The sequence below is a fragment of the Armigeres subalbatus genome, chromosome 3, assembly GCF_024139115.2.
Source record: "Armigeres subalbatus isolate Guangzhou_Male chromosome 3, GZ_Asu_2, whole genome shotgun sequence".
NCBI lineage: Eukaryota > Metazoa > Arthropoda > Insecta > Diptera > Culicidae > Armigeres > Armigeres subalbatus.
Genome location: NC_085141.1, coordinates 322,009,815 through 322,026,290, shown reverse-complemented (window position 1 = coordinate 322,026,290; position 16,476 = coordinate 322,009,815). Strand labels below are relative to the sequence as shown.

The 16,476-nt window shown below is 40.1% G+C and overlaps 1 protein-coding gene across 2 annotated transcripts in view; it reads right to left on the bottom strand.

Moving 5' to 3' along the window:
- LOC134225470 (dnaJ homolog subfamily B member 6) overlaps positions 1–16,476 on the bottom strand; it is a 431,651-nt gene that overhangs the window by 365,641 nt on the left and 49,534 nt on the right. The window lies entirely within an intron of this gene.

Here is a 16,476-nt window from a genome sequence, read left to right as displayed (position 1 = left end):
TTCGATGTGTTTGAATTATGTTTTGGTCTGAGTTTGTGACCGATAGTATAATATCGATTACGAACACCCGAATGAAGGAAAATGAGCATAAAGTTTTAAAATTGATATAATAACTTTACATTTTGGTCAGCATTGGTTATTATCGTTATTACCATTCAATTTTATTGGAAGTTTCTTTTTTCTACTCTCTTTTTCATTTCTTCTTTCTTCCTTTTTTCACTTCACTATTTTGTCCATTCTACTTCTTCCTTTTCCCTTATTTCTCCTAATATTTTTTCTTTCTTATTTTTTGCCTTTCTCGTACAAAAAAGTTATACCGAAAGGCTATACTGCCGTTATACGCATAACTGTCCCATGTATATAAGAAATCCCAGCGAACATGGGACAAATATGCGTATGACGGCAGTATATGATTGCTCCAAAAAATATTTTTTGATAGAAGGCCCGGAGACCCATAGTGTTATAATACCGATCGACTCAGTTTGACAATTTGATGTGATGTCTGTCTGTGTGTATTTTTTTTACAAGGAGTATTGCATTATGTGTCCCCAGTATCCTTGCGCGCAAAGGCTTAGGATTGCTAAACCGGAGATGGCGAGTTTGATTCTCGGTCCGGTCTAGTATGTTTTCGGGTGGAAAACATTTTCAACTCTCTGAGCATAGTGAATCCATTGTACTTTGTCACACAAGACACGTACTCATGCAATGGCGGGCATAGAAAAGCTTTTAATTAATAAATGAGGAAATGCTAATAGAATACTAAGTTGAAAAGTAGGCAAAGATCCAGTTGGAATGTAGAGCCATTGAAGAAGAAGAAGAAGAATACATTATGGAGACGAGCCAGCCTCGGGCTGAAAGTCTTCCTAATAAAGACAATAAAAAAAGAATGCATTATGCGCTGACCCAGCCCCTTGATTGGCCCTGCTTGCGGACACATGTAGCTTTTTGTAAAGGTTTAACAGAGCCCACTGCCAAACCCCACCACGTCCTAGGCAAGCCCCCTAACTCGCAGAGGCCGTGGGGTCGTAAAGCCCTTGGACATAGTCCCTGCTGCTCCGAGAAATCCAGATAATGCATCCTTCGAACCTTCAAAGCTGGCCAATATACCGGAATGATCCGAAGTGGTTCTCGAACCAAAAAAAAATGACTTCAACGTCACCTAGAATTAAGGACAAACTTTTCAGAATTCACTTACTATTCCACCTTGTGTTTTCGAAGGTACCACACTTACTTAATCTTCAGTCAAATTTTTATCGTTTTTTTTTTCAGAAGCAGGGTTCGGAATTCTCACTCACTCACGCGACAACAGATCGCTTCACCATTTATTTTATCCGGATAAAGTACAGTGTGATAAACTCCGGCACAAGCGATGGTTCGAAAAATTGTTATTCCTCTTCCTCTGTTTCGCGAAAATCAAATGCTGCTTACTTTGCTTCTCCGAACTGATTGCATACGACGATGCGCCTCAATAGGTAGTAGGTTGAATACAGCATTTTTTCTATTTGCTTCCAATCGGTTCTTGTGCTGGCGTGGTTATAGTGGGCGCTCTATACATTTTAAAATTGATTTGGGTTCGAATCCCGTCGTGGACCTTAATATTTGTGAGTATGCTTTTAAAACTTATCTGGAGAAGTGGCGAGGTTCAGAATTTGGAAGCCCATAATTAAATTATCCGGCAAGCCGATGCTCGCGAATTTATCGCCCGTCTTTCTATCCGGATAAAATATTGTGTGAGAACACTTGCTCAAAGGAGAATATGGACAAAATGCACTCCGCTGTTTGGATCAATCCTGGGCTTTTATTCATATGAGTGACTGGCCAGAAGACTTATTTTTGGACAAGGATTAAAAGTTCTAAGAAAATTCTCTCCCCATCCCAGAAATTCTAAGAAATTCCTCCATCAAGAATTCTGCGCAATTTCTCCTTTTTGAATCCTAAGAAAATCCTCTCTAGTAAATCAGGGAAATTCCTTATCCAAGGGTTCTTAGAAATTCCTTCTCGAAAAACGCTGATGACTTTTTTCTCTAGGAATTTGTGGGGTTTGAGTAAGTTACTTTCAGCGTGTGATTATAAATTAACACCTCAGCACACCTAATTTAGCATTAGCATTGTTACGGTGTAATTCGTAGATTGGACACTAGTGATACTCATGTTTTACTTTTGAGATCCTCATCTAGAATGCTATCAGAAATCAAGAAGAGAAGTGGTCCTTGATTCCAGTCTTAAACAAAAATAACAAAAGCATGAGGATTACTACTCCTGGCCACGCCCATCTTCACCGTAACTAGGGAGAGGAAGGAAGTGTTGATGTGGTACTTACTTAACGACTGGCCACCGACTTAGCGACACCCTCATAAATACTACGGAATTGGATAATAAGGAAGGTATTCGTTGGGTCAGGATTTGCCTTTAGCTGGAAATGTAACCGTAGTAGATCTTACCCCGTAACACACCACGTAAAGGTGTCTACCCAGCGTTACAGGTCTAATGCTAATGCTAAACCCTAATATCCATTAATTCAGTAGTTGAATGCAAAAATGACAAATACTAACTCATTTCGCATTCACACTCACTCTATATCTATTCGTGGGCAGTATGATAATCCGTTTCATCTTGAATAAAATCATTCAATTGAGATTTTTTATCATCGAAATTCAGATGGTCGGTCAGAAGAACATAAGTTTTTTCAGGTTTGTAAGCTTAATTACAACTTAATCTAGAAGATTTGGTTTCCATTTTCAGCTTCGAAGATAATAAGGTGCCATATCATATCATCATCTCTCAATAACAGAGTAAATATCAATGTCTGTTCACACTGTACGAAGAAAAAAACGACTTTACCGCTAAACTACCACCAGCTGTAAATCAAATTATACGCGCTGTCAAACCATAAGTTTCCATTTATACAATCTCACTGTCTCTATTATCTGCGCAGTTAAAAAAAAAGAAAGGACCGTGAAAATAGCGCCAAAATTAGATACTCGTGCAAAAACCGCTTGATATTGCCCCTGTCATAATATCACAACCACCACCACCGGGCACCATATACCCGCCTGCCCGAATAATTTTATCTGCCCAAACATTTCCATAAACTCGTTGCGCACAAAAAAAAAACATCGTCCACTACCGCCTATCACAGGCCCCAAGTTTATTCCCCTCTGACCGCGTGCGAGTTGCCCAGAGGGCTAAAGAGTGTGTTTTATTTTTGTTTTTTTTCTCTTCATCTCTCTCGGCTTTCCTTTATTTATTCACCTTAACGAGTCCCAACACAGGCCGCTGTTGGTCTCGCGTCGTAACCGCGGAGGAAAGCTCTTTTAGCCCACGTGAAGCACGGTACGGGGGCGTGCAGAAGTGTGCCCTGAACTAATGCGCACGTAAGCGATGATGCTTTGAAACACATATCGCGCGGTACATTAGAATAGGGTCTGAATTGCAAATGCAATTTTTGTGTTTCACCATTCCATATGATTACAACCAATCTGCTTTACATACAATCCAGATATAACCAATAGGATTAATATAAATTTAATCCAAATCCAAGTGCTTTAAAAATCTAAATTTCATTAAAATTTATTATTAATTATTAATTAATTATTATTAATTCAAATCCATTCAAAATAAAGTAAAAATTCAAATCAAATTCAATACTTATCATTAGATAATTATTATTCAAATCCAGAAGAAATCCAACCAAAATCCAAGTGAAATTGATATAATTTTTTTTAAAATTCAATCTAAATCTAGCCCAATTACATTTCAAATTTCATTAAAAATCGATTAAAATACAATCTCAAAGCACACCGACACCATGTTCGATTCCAATCCAAATTCTAATTTGAAGCTAATCTTAATGATCTTCTTCTCCTTCAATATAATCTTTCTATCTAATAATAAACAAGTTGACTGATGTGCTAGATGTTTCCCCAATCGATTCGTTTTGGGATGCACAAGGTTTGTGTATACAAAAAGTTGGTGAATTTTAACGGGGAAATGTAAAAATCATTAGAATACAATTTTGGGTCAGCTGTTGAGGAAAACAAAACAACCGCAACCGCATGGATTTTAATCTAGAGTGCGGTGCTGCAAATAGTCCAGTATGTGACATTTGAAACCCGGACGAAGACTAGATATTTTTTGCTAGTTTCAAAAATAATTTTAAAACTACAAACTTTTAAATCCAATCCATATTCAATTAGTCCAATAATATCCTGTACTAATCCGATCGTAATCCAAATAATATTTGATTCAGATGCAACTCAAACTCAAATGCAATCCAGAAACCATGCGAAACCAGTAAATATCCAACCAGAATGCAATTCAAATTCATTCAACATCAAATTCAAATTTAAATCCTATTGAGGTGAAAATAAAAGGACCTATAAATCGCCCTGACCCCAGTTTTCGCCCACCCATTTAAAATCATCATTTCTCGTGAACTAGCTTTTAAAACAGTTGAGGTTTCTTAGATTTATTAAACAGTCATGAAAAACTTTAACGAAAACTGGGGTGGAGGCGATTTATAGGTGTCTTACCCTAATGTAATACAATCCAATTTCAATCAAATTATATTCTAATTCAATACCAAAGTAATCATCCATTCCTAAATTCGGTTAAGGTTCATTTGGCCGAATAGATGAAATTTGTATATGTGAAGGGAGAAATAAGGAGTGCGAAGTGAGTAAGTAGGAAACAAGTAATGAGAAGTGAAACGTAGGGAATGAGAAGTGAGATGTCCAAAGTGCAAATGAGCGGTGCGAAGTAAATACATATTAGAAATCAAATTTAAAATGGTTTTCAAAATTCAGAACAACCTTTAATTAAAAACTATTTGGTATGCGGGATTAAACTTTCAATTAGCTTTACAATAAACATACTAATTTGATTTTTTTTTTCATGTAAAGCGACTTATTTAGTAGGTTATAAAATTTCTACTACCAAAAGTTAATTAGTTTTTAAATTAAAAAGATTAACGGAAGTATTTTAAATTTAATTTCCTATACTTCGCCATTAGAGTTTCCATTTCCCGGCCATTTTCGTTGTCCCGGGATTCGGGATAAACTTGTTCGTACATCCCGGGAAATCCCGAGATCCCGGGATTTGTCGATGTTTCCTTAGAAAACTTATTTTTTTATTCAAAAACGATTTTACTCAATGTTCAGGGGTAAAGTTCGTATTTTAGAAAGGCCAGATAATACAGAGTTCAAATTGGAACTCTAATTTGAATCGATTCTTTCGAAAAAAAAACTAGAAGCAAATAATATTCACATTTTTCTCCGAAGGTAGAGTACCCTTTTGGAATATATGATCGCCGAGTCCGAGAAGAAGGGTTCGCTGGCGGTTGAAGTCGGCTTGACTGTTTGCATTGTTTTGAATATGCATAGTTGTTCTGATAAGAACTAATCAGACAGATGTACATCAATATATGTACGCTTCTACCGCCGACGCATGATAACTTTTTCTTTGTCAATCCTTCTTATCGGATAAGCAAGGATAAGCAGCTGGAGTCGGAATCCCTCGGCAACATGTTGGGATTCAAGCTCTAAAAGAATATTTGATGCAGCAACCTGCATTACTGCATTCTGACACAGAGTATCTGCACCGAGTAAAAATACTCTCAATTAATTGGTGAACCAACCTCGTCCCCTATTCAGTATGATTCGGTTTGGCTGAGGAATTCTCTCTTCACTGTTGGTCAAAAAATAATCGTTTAACTGGGTGTTTTGCATCTACAAAATAGAAGTTTTGTTAATCATACTAAATTAAACAGTGAAGACATTAAAAATATTCTCAGATTAATTACTATGGAAAACAAATACACTGTAAGAAATTTAATGATTGGTAAATTCGGTGACCTTCTTAAATTCCAATTAAATCCACGATTTAAACGCGATTCTGAATATTTGAAGGTGATGCAATGCTTGTAATAGGTTTTGTAAAACCAACTTGAGAATATTTGTACTTTCAACTGTAGTATACGTTACAGTTAACTCGATAATTATCGATAAATCAACGAGTACTCGATAACGTTACATCAACGCTCACTTTATCGTCAACGAAACATCATTGTACAACCGTTATCGTTATCGAAGTTGGCGTTAAATTAACGACGATGATTTATCGATTAACAACCCTGGAACAGATTATGGTCCAAGAAGATTTCGAATCTTAAACATAGTGTCGATGGATTCTCACAGGAACGTAATCGCAGTCCAGGATCAATGGATCCGGCGCATAAGTCTCGTGGCATCGTGGGATCATGAATTGTCTGCGAAAGTCATGGGTAGCGCCGTACAGAATTTAGTGGGAGCTTCGAACTTTCGGTAGCTTGTTAGTTGATCAGTAGGAGTCCAAGCGAAGCTTTGGTCAGGAGCTGGTCAGCAACAAGAACCAAAAAAAAAATAGGCAGAGCATCGGGGTCGGACCACTTGTACTTGCGCATGTGCTGGAAAGTTTGTTGTACGAACGTCGATTGGAAGGACATGAATTGGATCAAGAATTGTTTTGGAGGCAAGAAGCTCAGGAAGACAGACAGCAGAGTAAGAAGCAGGCGCCAAATAGATGTAGCTGATCTTGTACTGTAGATACTCGTCGATTAATTAATAGAGAGCTGTAGCTGCTGGAAAAAGTATCAGTCAGTAGCCCCCCATTGAGTGGTATAGGGGAATCGAATCTATACCATTTCGTCGAAAGACATTTCGTCGAATGACATTTTGTCGAATGACATTTAGTCGAAAGGACATTACGTCGAATGGACATTTGGTCGAAGGGACATTTAGTCGAAAATGAATTTTTAATCTACTCGAGACGTAGGACATTTGGTCGAATGACGTTTGGTCGAAAGGACATTACGTCGAATGGACATTTGGTCGAATGGACATTTAGTAGAAATCAGATTTTAGAATGAATAATCTTGGTGCATTTGGTTAAAGGACGTTTGATCGAAAGGACATTTGGTCGAAAGCGGATTTTAGAATTAATAATCTTGATACATTTAGTCTAGAGGCCTGAATAAGAGAAACGCGGATAGGTATGTGCCGCCAATCGAACCGTCAAAAAACAGCAGCCAATCGAGCAGGAGACCTGTCAAGCAGCCAAAATGTTGGCTCAAATACTGAAGACGGCCAAATTAGATTTTATGCCAGTTTTAAATAAATAAAATTTAATGTATTTTCCATTAGTTTGCAATAATATATGCAAGCCATTTGAATTATTATGAAATGATTATGAAATGAAATTCCATTGTTTATTGGATTCTATTGTTTTGTGATGTGGACACATAAAATAGCGGATTGTGAGATTTTATCTACATAAATCATTTCTTCCTTTTCATCTGTTGTTCTTTGATGAAGAAGATTGAATGCAGTGTTGGCAGAGTCATATTTTCTATCCGCGTTTCTCTTATTCAGGCCTCTAATTTAGTCCACGGTCGGCACGTCGGCACGGCAAATGCTGGGTAAAGCGTACCATTGGTACTTCGCGTACCTGAAGGAATAAAATAGACCCCATCTCGCGGTCCTTAGCCTCTTACCCAGCAACTCCTATCCCTACCTCCCCGCGGTGCTGGCCGGGATACGAGCAACCTTAGGGAAGATCGGGTAACCAACCCCGGTGGGAACTATGGTCGTATGCTGACAGGGAAGGGGGGGTTTGCTCCTCTCCGGAGGTGTAAATCTTATTGAGCGTTAATAATTTTCTTATCTTATTGAGCGTCTGTTCTCCATGTCAGGATCGGCTCACAACAGCGTTTGTTCTCCATGTTAGGGGCGGCTGATCATCGTCCGAGTGCCAGCGAGGGACTCTAAGTGAAAATGTGCACCATGGTCCACCGGGAATAAGGAGGAATGGTACTCCGGAAATTTATGGGGATTGGTTTCAGGCCATGCAAGCCAGCCTTTAAAAAACATACGCAACGAACAATCAACAAGAGAGTACGAACCGGAACCATCGGCGAAGACCACTGCGACGAAAAGGGACTAGCGATTGGAAACTCAGTTCGTGGAACTGCAAATCTCTCAACTTCATCGGGAGCCGATGTGCTCAAGGACCGTGGATTCGGCATCGTAGCGCTGCAGGAGGTTTGTTGGAAGGGATCAATGGTGCGAACGTTTAGAGGTAATCATACCATCTACCAGAGCTGCGGCAGCACACACGAGCTGGGAACAGCTTTCATAGTGATGGGCGACATGCAAAGGCGCGTGATCGGGTGGTGGCCGATCAACGAGAGAATGTGCAGGTTGAGGATCAAAGGCCGGTTCTTCAACTTCAGCATAATCAACGTCCATAGCCCACACTCCGGAAGCACTGATGATGATAAGGACGCATTCTACGCGCAGCTGGAACGTGAGTACGACAGCTGCCCAAGCCACGACGTCAAAATCATCATAGGAGATTTGAACGCTCAGGTTGGCCAAGAGGATGATGAGCACTGATGATGATAAGGACGCATTCTACGCGCAGCTGGAACGTGAGTACGACAGCTGCCCAAGCCAGGACGTCAAAATCATCATAGGAGATTTGAACGCTCAGGTTGGCCAAGAGGAGGAGTTTAGACCGACTATTGGAAAGTTCAGCGCTCACCGGCTGACGAACGAAAACGGCCTACGACTAATTGATTTCGCCGCCTCCAAGAATATGGCCATTCGCAGCACCTACTTCCAACACAGCCTCCCGTATCGGTACACCTGGAGATCGCCACTGCAGACAGAATCACAAATCGACCACGTTCTGATTGATGGACGGCACTTCTCCGACATTATCGACGTCAGGACTTATCGTGGCGCTAACATCGACTCTGACCACTATCTGGTGATGGTTAAACTGCGCCCAAAACTATCCGTCATCAACAATGTTCGGTACCGACGACCGCCGCGGTACGACCTAGAGCGACTGAAGCAACCTGATGTCGCCACTGCATACGCGCAGCATCTCGAGGCAGCGTTGCCGGAAGAGGGTGAGCTCGATGGGGCCCCTCTTGAGGACTGCTGGAATACAGTCAAAGCAGCCATTAACGACGCAGCGGAGAACAACGTCGGGTATATGGGTCGAAGTCGACGGAACGATTGGTTCGACGAAGAGTGCAGACAGATTCTGGAGGAGAAGGACGCAGCGCGGGCGGTCGCGCTGCAGCAAGGTACCCGGCAGAACGTGGAACGTTATAGACGGAAGCGGAGACAGCAGACCAGCCTTTTTCAGGAGATGAAAAGCGCCTGGAAGAAGCGGAGTGCGAGGAGATGGAACAGCTGTGCCGTTCTCAAGATGCACGCAAGTTCTATCAGAAGCTCAACGCATCCCGCAAAGGCTTCGTGCCGCGAGCCGAAATGTGCCGGGATAAGGATGGGAGCATCTTGACGGACGAACGTGTGGTGATCGAAAGGTGGAAGCAGCACTACGAGGAACATCTGAATGGCGCTGAGAGTACAGGCAATGAAAGTCAAGGCAGCGGAGGAGATGACTACGTCAGTTCAGCGGACGATGGAAGCCAACCAGCCCCACCTTGAGGGAAGTTAAGGATGCCATTCAACAGCTAAAGACCAATAAAGCAGCTGGTAAGGATGGTATCGGAGCTGAGCTCATCAAGATGGGCCCGGAAAAGCTGGCCACTTGCCTGCACAAACTGATAGTCAGAATCTGGGAAAACGAACAGCTACCGGAGGAGTGGAAGGAAGGGGTTATATGCCCCATCTACAAGAAAGGTGACAAACTGGAGTGTGAGAACTTTCGAGCGATCACCATCCTTAATGCCGCCTACAAAGTGATATCCCAGATCATCTTCCGTCGTCTGTCACCATTAGTGAACGAGTTCGTGGGAAGTTATCAAGCCGGCTTCGTTGACGGCCGCTCGACAACGGACCAGATCTTTACTGTACGGCAAATCCTTCAAAAATGCCGTGAATACCAGGTCCCAACGCACCATCTGTTCGTTGATTTCAAGGCGGCATACGACAGTATAGACCGCGTAGAGCTATGGAAAATTATGGACGAGAACTCAGACCGCATCGTGCTTTCGTGCTGTGCGGTTCTTTCTCTCTTTGCGGAAGGAAGTTTTTAATACTACCCGAAGCTATTTTAATTTCAACGGTGCTTCTTAGCGCTATTTGTACCCACTGATCCCGTTACGATCTCTGCAAGGACCCGTGCCTTCGTTTTACGTTGGACCCGTTTGCGGAAGTAAAATTCCGACAAGCGGTGGTAATTCTGCAGGGACACCGTTCTGGGAGAAAACCTCTTAGAAGGTCACGTCTCCACGCTCAGCCATGAGCATTAATAAAAACAAGAGGAAGAGTCTCTGAATTCTCCACTTCCTTCAAAGAAACAAGGTTTCAAGACCGTCCTGCCAAAGCGCGGAAAAATAGAAGGAAGCTGGAGAATTCAGATATTTCTTCTAACTCTAATATCGGAAATAATTCTTCTCCAATCGAACTGAGCAATCAGTTCGATTTGATTAATGATGAAATTGAGCAAATCGAATATACCTCTAGCCCAGGTGATTCGATTCATGCGAAAAAGCAAAGGATTGCGCTAATTGTGGTATCTATTGCCGAGTTTTCCGGCTTCAGGAATGAGATTTTAACTAACCTTCAAGGGATCAAGGTTTCATTTCAGATTGCCAGGAAGGGTGACTGCCGCGTTTTGCCGGGATCCTTTGACGATCGCAAACGTCTTCTTCAGTATTTAACTGAGAAGCGCCATAAATTCTTCACATACGACGACAATACTGAGCGATTGTTCAAAGTCGTCTTGAAAGGTCTCTCCAGTGATGACAAATCATTGGATGAGATTAAAATGGAAATTTCTGAATTACTTGGATTTTCACCAGTCCAAGCAATTAAGATTAAAAAGAAATCTCGCTCTGGTACTTCCCAGAGTGGTATTTCTCAATAATTTTATTTAGTTTACTTTAACAAAAGTGAACTAAATAATATGAAAAGTTTGGAAGAGGCCTGTATTATGTATGGGAACATTTCCGCAGGCCTGGGGAAAATTTCCAAAACCCCACTTAGTGCCGTAAGTGCCAAAAGTGGGGTCATGGAACCAAACATTGTCACATGGATGCTAAATGCATGATTTGTGGTGGAACCTCTCACGCCAAGGACGCATGTCCTGTGAGAGAAGATTCCAATAAATTTAAATGTGCAAATTGTGGGGGCAATCATAAATCCAATTTCTGGGAATGCCCTTCACGCAAAAGTTTTGAATTCCCGTGCAAAATTGATGACGGGAAATTCCAATCGGATCCCAGATTCGACGGGTAGAAATTTTTCAAACGCTCAAATTTCGAAACCGGTTACCGGTCGAGCAATTCATACCCACCACAATTCACAAACAAATTTTGCCGCTCGTCAACGGGTAGCAAGCACTTCAGTAAATTCCAATTTTTCGAATGTACCTACGTATGCAAACATCGCTGCTGGTAGACAAAATTTCTCTTCTCAAAATGAGGTTTATACCCATGTCCCAACGGAAAATAATGGTCATGTTGCCGATTCAGGTAACATGACTGCTTCCGATTTTGATTTTTTAACTGAACAATTGCATCACATGATTGATGCAATGTTCAAAGCAAATACCATACCAGAAGCTGTTCAGGTTGGTATAAAGTACACACAACAAATTGTTATCGGACTCCGTTTTAATGGATCTAAATAATTGTGTGAAAGTTCTAAATTGGAATGCCCGCTCTCTAAAGGGTAAGGAAGATGAATTATTCAACTTCCTTTCAGTTCATAATGTGCATATTGCCATTATAACTGAAACGTATTTAAAACCAGGACTCTCCATTAAAAGAGATCCAAATTATTTTATCTACAGAAATGATCGTCTTGACAGCGCCTGTGGTGGGGTCGCCATCGTCATTAATAGACGTATCAAACATAAATTATTTTCTTCGTTTGAAACCAAAGTTTTTGAAACCTTGGGAGTTTCTGTTGAAACAAATTTTGGTCAATTTTCCTTCATTGCAGCCTATTTGCCTTTTCAATGCAATGGGCAGCAAAAGAATTTGTTGAAAGCTGATCTTCAAATTATGACTCGCAACAAATCAAAATTCTTCGTAATTGGTGACTTCAATGCCAAACACCGTTCATGGAATAATGCTCAAAGCAATTCCAACGGCAAAATTTTATTTGAAGATTGTTCTGCGGGATATTATACTATTCAATATCCCAATGGCCCTACTTGTTATTCTTCCAGTCGAAATCCTTCTACAATTGATTTAGTTTTAACGGATTCAAGTCAGCTGTGTGGCCAATTGGTAACTCATGCTGACTTTGACTCTGATCACCTTCCTGTGACATTTGAAATCTCACAAGAAGCCATTTACAATCCAATCAGCTCTACTTTTAATTATCATAGAGCTGATTGGGATTTATATAAAACATATATCGATGGGAATTTTGATGTTAATATTCCTTTGGATACCAAAAGTGATATTGACAATGCGCTCGTATCTTTGACAAATTTAATTGTCGAAGCCAGAGGCATTGCAATTCCTAAATGTGAAATTAAATTCAACTCCATTATTATTGACGACGATCTTCAGCTACTGATCCGTCTTAAAAATGTGAGGCGAAGGCAATACCAAAGAACTCGCGATCCCGCGTTGAAAGTTATTTGGCGAGATTTGCAAAATGAAATTAAAAACGTTTCGCTATTCTGAGAAATACCAACTTTGAGAATAATGTCTCGAAGTTGGATCCCAGTTCGAAACCCTTTTGGAAATTAACGAAAATTCTTAAAAACCTCAAAAGCCAATTCCAGCGCTTAAAGAGGGAAATAAAATTTTATTAACAAATGGCGAAAAGGCTCAAAAACTTGCTCAGCAGTTCGAGAGTGCCCATAATTTTAGTCTAGGTCTCACTAGTCCAATTGAGGATCAGGTTACACGAAGCTTCGAAGACATTCTCAACCAAGATAATGTTTTTGACCCTTCGTTGGGAACTAATTTGGCTGAAGTGCATTCTATTACTAGAAAATTTAAAAATATGAAAGCCCCGGTGATGATGGTATTTTCTACATACTTATCAAAAAACTTCCTGAGAGCTCTTTATCCTTTTTGGTTAATTTATTTAACAAATGTTTACAATTGGCATACTTCCCAGATAAATGGAAAAACGCCAAAGTTGTTCCAATTTTAAAGCCGGACAAACATCCAGCTGAGGCTTCTAGTTATCGCCTAATCAGTTTGCTTTCTTCAATAAGCAAACTGTTTGAAAAGATTATTTTAAATAGAATGATGGTTCATATTAATGACAATTCTATTTTTGCTGATGAGCAATTTGGTTTTCGCCATGGGCATTCAACCACTCATCAGTTATTAAGAGTTACGAACTTAATTCGGCTCAACAAATCTGAAGGATATTCGACTGGAGTTGCTCTTCTTGATATAGAGAAAGCATTTGACAGTGTTTGGCATGAAGGTTTGATTGTAAAATTGATGAATTTTAATTTTCCTCTGTACATTATTAAACTGATCCAAAATTATTTATCAGATCGCTCACTGCAGGTAAACTATCAGAATTCTAAATCTGATAGATTACCTGTAAAAGCTGGTGTTCCCCAAGGCAGCATACTGGGGCCCATTTTGTATAACATTTTTACTTCTGACTTACCTGATTTACCACCAGGGTGTCAAAAATCTTTGTTCGCAGATGACACAGGTCTCTCAGCCAAAGGGCGTAGCCTTCGTGTCATTTGTAGTAGATTGCAAAAAGTTTGGATATTTTCTCCACTTACTTGCAAAAATGGAAAATTTCCCCGAATGCTTCCAAAACTCAGCTTATAATTTTCCCACATAAGCCGAGAGCTTCTTATTTGAAACCTTCTAGCAGACATATTGTCACTATGAATGGTGTTCAAATTAATTGGTCTAGTGAAGCTAAATATTTAGGACTTCTGCTAGATCAAAAATTAACTTTTAAAAATCACATTGAAGGCCCTCAAGCCAAATGTAACAAATATATGAAATGTCTATATCCACTTATAAACAGAAAATCAAAACTTTGTCTCAAGAACAAACTTTTGATTTACAAACAAATTTTTAGACCTGCCATGTTGTATGCTGTGCCAATATGGACTAGTTGCTGCAATACCAGAAAGAAGGCACCTCAGAGGATTCAAAATAAAATTCTGAAAATGATTCTGAAGTTGCCTCCGTGGTATAGTACCAATGAACTTCATAGAATTTCTAATATTGAGACATTGCAACAAATGTCCAACAAAATAATTTCCAATTTTAGACAAAAATCGTTGCAATCTTCTATTGCAACGATTAGCTCCTTGTACCCTTAGTATAAATTAGGTTAAGTTTAGTTTAAGTAGAAAACATTGTAATCCTACATGGTTCAATTCAACCAGAGGATATATTCTAACTGCCAGAGGCAATTGAAATGTATTAATAATAACTAAAAATGTAACATAGCAAATAAGGATGATAGTGTTAAGAAAACACGGAACACCTAGTCTAAGAGATGGATGCATGTATTAGATAATTAGCAAATAAAATTAGTTAAAAAAAAAAAAAAAAAAAAAAAAAAAAATGGACGAGAACAGCTTCCCTGGAAAGCTTACCAGACTGATCAAAGCAACGGTGGATGGTGTGCAAAACTGTGTGAAGATCTCAGGCGAACACTCCAGTTCGTTCGAATCGCGCCGGGGACTAAGACAAGGTGATGGACTTTCGTGCCTGTTGTTCAACATTGCGCTAGAAGGTGTCATGCGGAGAGCCGGGTGTAACAGCCGGGGAACGATTTTCAACAGATCCAGTCAATTTATTTGCTTCGCGGATGACATGGACATTGTCGGCCGAACATTTGCAAAGGTGGCTGAAACGTGAAGCAACAAAAGTTGGACTGGTGGTGAATGCGTCAAAGACAAAGTACATGCTTGTGGGTGGAACCGAGCGCGACAGGGTCCGCCTGGGAAGCAGTGTTACGATAGACGGGGATACCTTCGAGGTGGTCGAGGAATTCATCTACCTCGGATCCTTGCTAACGGCTGACAACAACGTTAGTCGTGAAATACGAAGGCGCATCATCTGTGGAAGTCGGGCCTACTACGGGCTCCAGAAGAAACTGCGGTCGAAAAAGATTCGCCACCGCACCAAATGTGTCATGTACAAGACGTTAATAAGACCGGTAGTCCTCTACGGACATGAAACATGGACAATGCGCGAGGAGGACTTGCAAACACTCGGAGTATTCGAGAGACGGGTGCTTAGGACCATCTTTGGCGGTGTACAAGAAGACGATGTGTGGCGGCGAAGAATGAACCATGAGCTCGCCCAGCTCTACGGCGAACCCAGTATCCAGAAGGTAGCTAAAGCCGGAAGGGTACGATGGGCAGGGCATGTTGCAAGAATGCCGGACAGCAACCCTGCAAAGATGGTGTTCGCTTCCGATCCGGCAGGTACGAGACGACGTGGAGCGCAGCGAGCGAGATGGGCAGACCAGGTGCAGAACGACTTGGCGAGCGTGGGGCGTATTCGAAGATGGAGAGATGCGGCCTCGAACCGTGTATTGTGGCGTCAAATTGTTGATTCAGTGTTATCTGTATAGATGTAGACTAAATAAATGAATGAATGAATGAATGAATTTAGTCCAATGAAGTTCCGTCGAATGGATATTTGGAAGAAAGGAACTTTACTCAATAACACTTAAAAAATAAATGATTTATTGTGGTGTTTCTAATAATCACATAATTATTGTTCCAATTGTCCAAAGAATGATGGGTTCATAAAAAGAATAAATAATACGAAAACGGTAAATATGCCGAGAATATTCCCAACTGGATATTGACCTTTGTCAAAAGAAATTTAGTCGAATGATGTTTTGTCATTAGACATGACGTAAATAGACATAAGGTCATGTGACCATTTGGTCGAAATTGAATTTTCGGTTGATAATTGAAGAATTATGTTAGGAAGTCCATTTTATATTGAACTAATTTATGTTTAATTATTATATAATTGTAGTATAAACATACATTTTTGTGAATCATTTGTCTAAATGTATTTCGACTAAATGCCAAACAACGGAATGTTCCAAAGCCGACTACGATGAAGTATTGGCAAAATAACATTGATATTATTGATTGTTGACCAGGTGGCGAAAAATAGAACAGAGAATAGAATCGACTCTTTACATCTCGATGTTCTATATCTCGATATCTCTCTCTATGTTGATGGTTACCTCAGTCCATTCAATCTACATACATTTGGGCTTTCTACATCTCGATACCCTTCCTATCTCTATGTGTTCTGATCATAGTTTGTTCAGGATTATTTTCAAATTTGTAGGCTACTAGACCATCTTTGGACAATAAGAAACACATCAACAACAGGAAACGACATTTGCTTAAAATCTATTGACGATTCATCCATTTAACTAATTATCTATTAGCTACTAAACACTTTCAACATTCGACTGAATTTCTATTCGACTAAATGTCCTTTCGACTAAATATCCATTCGACCAAATGTCC